The sequence below is a fragment of the Notothenia rossii genome (genome assembly GCF_949606895.1).
Source record: "Notothenia rossii genome assembly, chromosome: 2".
Taxonomy (NCBI): Eukaryota; Metazoa; Chordata; class Actinopteri; order Perciformes; family Nototheniidae; genus Notothenia; species Notothenia rossii.
In genome coordinates, this window is record NC_136904.1 from 38,742,962 (window position 1) to 38,751,607 (window position 8,646).

Consider the following 8,646-nt stretch of genomic DNA (forward strand, 5'->3'; position numbering starts at 1 on the left):
CCCAGATTGTGGATTATTGTTATTGATATCGTACAGCAGGGGTCGGCAACCTTTTTGATATGAAGTGCCATTTGAAAGAAAAAAAATGATCAGCGTGCCAACGATCGAGAATTATCAACGTGTGGGGGGGGGGGGGGGGGGGTTGAGGAGCTTGACGCTCGTCAACTATCAGCAGGAGGGCGGGGGAGCCTCGCTGCGTCCCTTTAAGAGAGAGAGAGAGGGGTGTGGCTTGTGCATGTGTGTGTGTGGATGGTTCAACGACAGTGAGGGAACGTGTGTATGTTTCTGGAAGTGAAACGAGGCAGCAGAAAAACAGAGGTCTGTGATGTATTTTGTGAAACAGAAGAACAGCTAAATAAATGCAACGGCCTCCCAAGAAGAGCTCGCCTCTCTCCAGGCATTTAAGCTAAAGTGGGTTATTGAACCTGAAGCTTGTTGCTGCTGCCCTCCTCGACTACGGTCTGGGAGCCGACAGGAAAGTTCAACACACAGATGGCCAGTCCGCCCCTTTGTAGCATATTATTTCGATGAGAAATGAGCTGATCGCCACTGGGCTTTCAACTAAATACACAGCCACGCAAAAACTGCGGCATTTGTACAGCTCCTTATGGGTACTGCAATTAGAGAAGTGCTTTCCTCCGTGTTGAAACGATCAGCACTGCACCGCGGAGGAAAGCGGCAGAAAGTCACCTGGAGATAAAAAGAGCGGGGCTGCGTTGCGTGCATGGCTTCCTTCTGCAGGTAACGCGCTCTGGCGGCGGTCTCGTTCAGGATCCGAAAATACAATTTAAATATTTTGCACACTTATTCCACTTATTCCTAGTGTGCCACTGGTTACGGTGCCGCGTGCCAATGCTGGCACGCGTGCCAGGGGTTGCCGACCCCTGTCGTACAGTAACAAAGTATTTGTACATTAAAAAGTAATAAAGTACAGTGTTACACTGTACTTTATTACTTTAATTCAAACTGTATTCCCTTCTTATCATGTAGCCTACACTTCTTCCTTTCATTGATACATTTAAATCACCTGACTACAGCATAACATACCTGCTGCTGCAACCCCGTGCCGCTGCTGCTGCTGCTTCTCTCTGCCTCATCCTCTATTGCTGGAGGCAGCTCCACCTCATCTGATCTCTGATATGAAAGCAATCGTGTTATGATCATATTGAGCTATTGGTGTGAGTCTAACATTAAACAAGCAGTCTGCTTGTCATACATTGCTGACGATAAATCTTAAGTGGCAATTTGTTGAGTCACTGCCGCTAAATGCCGGTAGCATCAAGCTAGCAAATCCTGCATTAGCCTCACATCAACAGGTGTAGACAGAACATCCAATTATCCTGAGCTAATTTACTGAATAAACCAACTCACATCTCCTGTCTTTTTATTCACCCAACTCATTAGACTATTCTTCTGCTGGCGTTTGATTGTTGTTTTCTGTCAAATTCAATACTGTAGTTCAAAACCGCGGTACCTGCTCACCATCTGTGAGCTATTTTTACAATGCGCACGCTACGTTCGTTGTCGCGTTCGCGCGCGTCCACCTGGGCAGGCTGTGTGTGTCCTTCTCCCGTGACGATAACGGCTTGCGGTTAAAAAATAATAATAAACGAATTTGAAACTGGGGGGACACACAAACGGGCAGACAGCAGAGCTGTTGTTCTCCTCCTTTCCTCCGCTCTTGTCTCTGATATAGTACAGCGGTTAAGCCCTCAAATCAAGGGAAATTGTGCACTTTTTGAAAGAAACATGAAACTTCTACCATAGTTAGTTTATATCATGAGGTTTATTTTTAGATGTGGAGGGAAGTCAGATTTGACCTAATCAAATCGGGGATGGCCACCAATAATATTCAAAACTGACTCACTTTGGAACCGAACACTGTAGAAAAACACTTAAGGTGTCATTTCCCACAAATGTTAGGGTGCCCATTCTGTTGGTGATACATTTGAGACCAATATAATTCAAGAAAATGCATTTATGTTAAAGTCAAGGTAAAAATATATCAAAATATTTATTTTTTATGTACCCAAGAACATTCTTCAATTGATTTCTTTGTAGTCTCAGTATTATTTAGTTATAAGTTATTATTTCATGGGGTGTGTGGATATTTGTATGCATTCTCAGCACAGATTTATCAGCAGTTGACCCCCCTAGACCATTTCCACAGACTACCTGCAATACCACCGCGGACCACTGGTTGAAAACCCCCTGCTCTAAAGCTTCAGTAGCCTACTTATTCGAGGGGTTGTTGCTAGACAACATGGTGAGAAGTATTCAGGAATGCCACTTCTGACACTTCGGACATTTCTAACAGGTAAAAAGATTGACTATGAACAAACAATATTATTAAAAACAATATTAATATTAATATATGCCTTTGAATGCGAATGTATTGAATTTGACTGTAGCCAGGAAGGAGTTTTCCTCGCTAGCTAGCGAGGAAAACTCATAGCTAGCTAGCTAGCTAGCTAGCGTGATCAAAATAATTATCCTAGCTTAAGTAGAAGAAAGTCTGGAACATTTCTGTTTGAGCTGAGTAGTTTAATGATTGAACAGAGTATTTTCTAGAGATGTCAACTTGGTTATTATGTCAAATTTGGGTAACATTTTACCTGTCATAACAGTAACAAAACATTATGTCAATGTCATATATATATGACACATATATGTCATATCATTGTCATTAAGTGTCATTTGGTTTAACCTAACCCTACAAAAACCGAATGACACAATGACAACAGTGTTTAATACAATGTTAAATTGTTATCTTTTCAGATTCCCACGTCTTGCTGGAATTTTAACCCTCACCATGTCAAAGCGTCACAGCTTGATGGTCCCTACCCAGCCCTCGTTATCCAAGCAATCCAAGCCACCCCCCAGCACTAACTGGGACATTTGTGTCCTCTGTCAAGTCAAAACAGATGAACCTTTACAGTGTCCTCTCAGAAACAAATATAAACAGTCTGTTGGTAGTGGCTATGTATCCCTCACAGAAGACCTTCTCCGGTTCCATACCCTTCAGCATATGCCAATGGACCTCAACCTGGAGCGATTAGATGATGGAGATGGCATAGAATCCACTTTGAAGAGACACAAGGCAGAGTGGCACAAGAGATGTCGGCTAAAATTCAACAAAAAAGCATATGATGAGCTAAGTCGGGGGAAATTAACTACAGCACAACAACAAAGTACCTCATCTGTACACACGCGATCTGCCCACAGCCATTCACAGTCCACAGAACCTACTTGCTTCTTTTGCAATGAGCCTGCTGCAGGTTCCTCAGGTTTGCATAATGCATCAACCTACAACATTGACAGAAATGTGAGGAAGTGTGCCCTTGAGCTTGAGGACACTGCTCTGTTGGCCAAGCTCGCAGAGGGTGACATGATTGCCATTGAGGCCAAGTACCATCATCGCTGTCTGTCTTCATTGTACAACAAAGCCAGGCAGGCTGCATCTAAACACAATGATGGAGATGATACTTGCCTACATGGCATAGCCTTTGCACAGTTAGTGGCATATCTGGAAGACAAGAACAGTGATGAGAACACTTCCCCTGTCTTGAAATTGACTGACATCGCTCAGTTGTACAAGACCAGGCTGGAACAACTTGGTCTGACTGTAGATAAACGGATTCACACCACCAGACTGAAAGAACGACTGCTTTCTGAGCTTCCACATCTGAGGGCACATTCACAAGGAAGAGACACACTTCTGAGTTTTGAGAATGACATTGGACCAGCTCTCATGATAGCCTGTCAAACTGACAGTGATGCCATGCACTTAATGCGAGCAGCACAAGTAGTGCGCAAAGAAATCTTTGGTTCGTCTTTCTCTTTTGACGGATCATTCCAAGAAAACTGCCAGCAGAGGGCTGTGCCACCATCTCTCTTGGCTCTCGTCAACATGGTACTTGATGGTACAAACATTAAGCATCAGACCACCACAAAACCTGCCCTAACAATCTCCCAATTGATGGTCTTTAACAGTAAGAAGCAGGCACGGAACATGGATTCACCAAGCTCAGCACGTACAAGGCACACCCGAGAAACTCCACTCCCTCTATATCTGTCCCTCAAGATCCATGCAGTTACACGAAGTAGGGGGTTAGTTGACACACTGTTCAACCTGGGATTGTGTGTTTCCTATGACAGGCTGCTGCAAGTCACATCAAACATTGCCAATGGTGTCTGCCAGCAATTTAGGATGGAAGATGTTGTGTGCCCACCAAAGTTGCGTAATGGACTGTTCACAACAGGAGCTGTGGACAATATAGACCATAACCCAAGTTCTGCAACAGCCAAAGATTCCTTCCACGGCACTGGAATCTCACTAATGCAGCATCCATCACACACACAAAGCGGAAGAGTTTGAAGAACAGGCAACACACCAACAGCATGGACCCAGTGACTCTAGACACCATGACCAGCAACCTGGAGTGCAAGCCACATTCCTGAAGGAGGTTAAGGCACTTGTCACGGTGCTGGAAGAGATGGGGATTCCATTTCTAGAACACAGCCAAGATCTTTTAGTCATTGACACAAGAGACATCGTTGATACCCAAGTTGCTGATACTGTAAGAAGGATTTATACCATTGGTGAGGAGCAGTACACCGAGTTTGTGACCCAAAGGCTGGAAAGGTGTACAACACCTATCACACACCCTCTTCCAAAAAAAAAGTTGCCACTATTCAGCAGACCACCTGTGAAGGTCAAATCAAAAGAGAAAGCACAACTCGCTGCACTGAAGAGTGACTGTGGTCTTTTTTCAAGGCTGTACATCTCATGTCAAACACGAGATGGAGACATCAACCACTTCTTTTCCCACGAAAACCAGGCAGCACCTCCAGCTCTGTCAAGTGGAGGAAAACTTCGGTTCGGGGTTAAAGCAGATCTGCTTCGCTGCCTGGAGTCAAATCTGCTTGAAATCAAGAGTGTTCCTAAGACTGATGCAGTAATTCTAGATGGTGCAGCTGTGGTTCAAATGCTGAATCCAAAGTTATCAAGAACATTTCAAGAGTATGGAGAAACAGTGTTCATACCATACATCTCTGCTCAACTAGAGGTAAGCATCCGTGTTGACCTTGTCTGGGATGTATACCTATCTGCCAGCCTGAAAGCTTCAACAAGACAGAAGAGGGGAAATGGCAAGAGGAAAAGGGTGGCTCCCCTTACTGTGATGCCCAAGAACTGGAAAGACTTCCTTCGATGTGATGAAAACAAAACAGAGTTATTTTCCTTCCTGGCCCGAGAAGCCGTAAGTCTGCCAGTAGCACAGGGCAAGGAACTGTATGCAACAGATGGAACTGGAGTCCTCTGCTCTCCTGCCGATTCATGTGTGACCTGCCTTGCCCCATGTTCACAAGAAGAGGCAGACACCCGGCTACTTCTGCATGTGGCAGACGCTGTGCATAAAGGTTGTAAGAAGGTGACCATACGTACCGTTGATACAGATGTGGTGGTGTTGGCAGTGGCTTGTTTTAGCAAAATAGCTCCCGATGAACTGTGGGTTTCCTTTGGTGTTGGGTCGAGTTTCCGGTTTATCGCTATTCATGAAATGGTTGCCACAATGACTCCTATCCAATGCCTGACTCTCCCTGTCTTTCACGCTTTCACTGGATGTGACACCGTGTCTGCATTTGCTGGCCGTGGAAAGAAGATTGCCTGGGAGAGATGGAAGTCTTTCCCAGAGGTCAGTGATGCTTTCCAGGAACTCCTGTGCATGCCAAGTGAGGTCAGTGAAGATTCCATGTTACTGCTGGAAAGATTTGTGGTGCTCATGTATGACCGAACGAGTGAGTGCATGGAAGTGAATGATGCCAGGAAACAGCTTTTCTCCCAGAAGTCCAGGAGTTTAGAAAACATCCCTCCAACCCAGGCTGCCCTCAAACAGCACATCAAGCGTACTTGCTTTCAGGCTAACGTTTGGAACCAGTCACTGGTCCTGGACCCAGAGATGCCAGAGCCATCTGATTGGGGCTGGACAAAAGAAACCACTGGGTGGCAGCCACTCTGGACAACTCTCCCTGAAGCAGCAAAGTCTTGCCATGAGCTGATCCGCTGTAACTGTCAGAAAGGGTGCACTGGACGGTGCTCATGTGTCAAAGCTGCACTTAAGTGTACAGATCTCTGCTTTTGTTCTGGGGACTGTTAAGATTTTTGATCACTACCAATATGTGATCCTGACATGAAAGGACTGTGGTGTTGTTAACCACTTCTCCGTCCCTTGATGATGATTAAAAAGTTAAATAATAAATCAGTTAAAAAATTACTTATTATTTCAATGACTGTTGTTATTGGCATTGTTATTATTGTTATTGACATCATTATTAACCTTATCATTACTGTTATTATTTTGAAAATAAACTACCTTTTTGCATCGTTCACCACCCTATGTTTGCATTATTTGACCTCCACATTGATCTAAATGCATTTTCTTGAATTCTATTGGTCTCAAAGGTATCACCAACAGAATGGGCACCCTAAAATGTGTGGGAAATGACACCTTAAGTGTTTTTCTACAGTGTTTGGTTCCAAAGTGAGGCATTTTTGAGTATTATTGGTGGCCATCTTGGATTTGACCTCTCCCGGGCCTCAGAGGTCAAATCTGACTTCCCTCCACATCTGAAAATAAACCTCATGGTATAAACTAACTATGGTAGAAGTTTCATGTTTCTTTCAAAAAGTGCACAATTTCATGGTTATCCGCTCTACTAATAGTGAGTGTGTGCATTCGCGTGTGTGTTGGGGGGAAGCGGAGCCCCGCCCTTCAGAAACAGAGCGGAGGGAGAATTTGAATACGCAAGGCTGTGGACACTGAAACATGCACATTGGATAAATAACATAGGCGTTTAATTTATTTAATAAAAGAGCACATGTTGAACGTGAAAAGTGACCGTAGATAGATTACTTCAGTTGCAATTTGGTGCTATATATATACATATATATATTTGTTTTAAATAATAAAAAAAAAACAAAAAAAAAAACACCTTGAATTTCAGGCAGGGCGCGGGGCTCCGTTGGCAGGGCGCAGCGCCCCGCCAAGACAATGGTAGGGGAAACACTGCGGTATCAGTATGTTGTTACTTCGGTATCATTTAGAAATGTGAATTACAATTTAATCACGGTAAAATATGATCATTTTGTTGTAGTTGTAGCTCCCGAGCCAGCGCGTCTTGTTTGAATGATGCGAGTAAACACAGCTGGCAGCCGCGGTGAAACTCGAGCGTTTAGAGCGAAGCGAATATTCGCATCGCGTCCGGTGTGAACGCAGCATAAGTTATAGAAAAGTGCTGAATGTTTCATATGTAGCTTAGTAGTAATTTAGCATCAGGGTACAAGCAGCGCCGTATAGACTGAGAGTTACGTCATCTCCGTTCACTCCAATGGACCACTTTTTTACAGCAATGGCGGATCGTGGAGCCTCTCAATCGTTCCCCGGAAGTTAGCGCCAAGGCTAGCAGAGCTGTAGAGTTGCAGCATAATAGATCGTTCGTGACGGACTTTTAAAGGTAAGAAGAAGTTGAAAGATTTATATTGCGGATATTATCAGTACATCTGATTCAAATTAACATGTGTATTAAAGGATGTCAGTGGATTATCCCTTAATTAGTAGATTTAGGGAACGTTTACAGATAACAGATAAAGCTAGGATTCCGGATCAAGTTAGCAACACACGTTGAACAGCCTTTTAATTGTAAATTCCGTTCTCTTAATGTCATTTCGTCCAAAGTTGTTGAATTAGAGAAGAGGGGCTTCTAAAAAGGGATTGTATGCGGGGGTGGAGGGAGTTAAATATTAGATAAATATAACTTTGGTGCGTGTAAGAGTGAGTGTTTTTAGCAGAGCCATATTGTGTCCTTGTGATTATGTTGATTATTACCTGTCAGTATAATGTTGCAGCTCAGCTGATTTTGGATTGATGGCAAAGGGAGAGGGACTTAAGTGAGAGTGAAAACACAAGGTAAGTTTAATACTACTGTTTTATATAAGTAAGCATACTAAACATGTATTCTATCACTGTATTATATAAGTAATCTTATTAGTAACCTACTGTATGGCAGGTGGAGGGGCAGTGATGTTACAGGTGGAGGAGCAAAACTGCAAGACTGCAAACTCACAAGACAGAGAAATCAAAGTTTGTTCTCCAGAGAAGAGGTTGATTTCACTTCATTTATTTCATATTTTCTAAAGATGTGGAAATGGCAACAAAAAAAAACTTGAGAGCTGCAACCAAGACAACTGTAACAACATGAGTAGAGAGCCACCAAGGTTTTTCAAGTCCCTCTCTTACTCCATTTTGCCAACCCAAACTTCCAGGTACATGACGGGACACCTTGCTTGTTTTTGTTGTTTGCGCTCCTCTGGCTGGGTGCTGGCAGGTGGAGGGCAGTGATGTTGGCAGGTGGAGGGGCAGTGATGTTACGGGTGGAGGGGCAGTGATGTTAGCTGTTACACACCAGGCTCAAACTTAACACATTGCATCCTTCTTTGCAGTGTGCTTATTCCTGGAAGGGTATCTGCAATTCCTGCAGAGTTTTGTAACCCGTTGGTCCGCACGCAAAGCACATTTTTAAAGCCTTCTTAATTGTCTCATTGCTCCATTTCATCCCCTTCTGTGGTGAGTCTGCCTAATGCCTTAA

The 8,646-nt window shown here is 43.7% G+C and overlaps 1 long non-coding RNA gene across 1 annotated transcript; it reads left to right on the plus strand.

Moving 5' to 3' along the window:
• Positions 1-7,365: 7,365 nt before the first annotated feature.
• Positions 7,366-8,256, plus strand: LOC307029347. Its single transcript, XR_013805303.1, has 3 exons — positions 7,366-7,515; positions 7,907-7,967; positions 8,050-8,256. It is a non-coding gene; the product is annotated as an uncharacterized lncRNA (long non-coding RNA).
• The last annotated feature ends 390 nt before the right edge of the window (positions 8,257-8,646 follow it).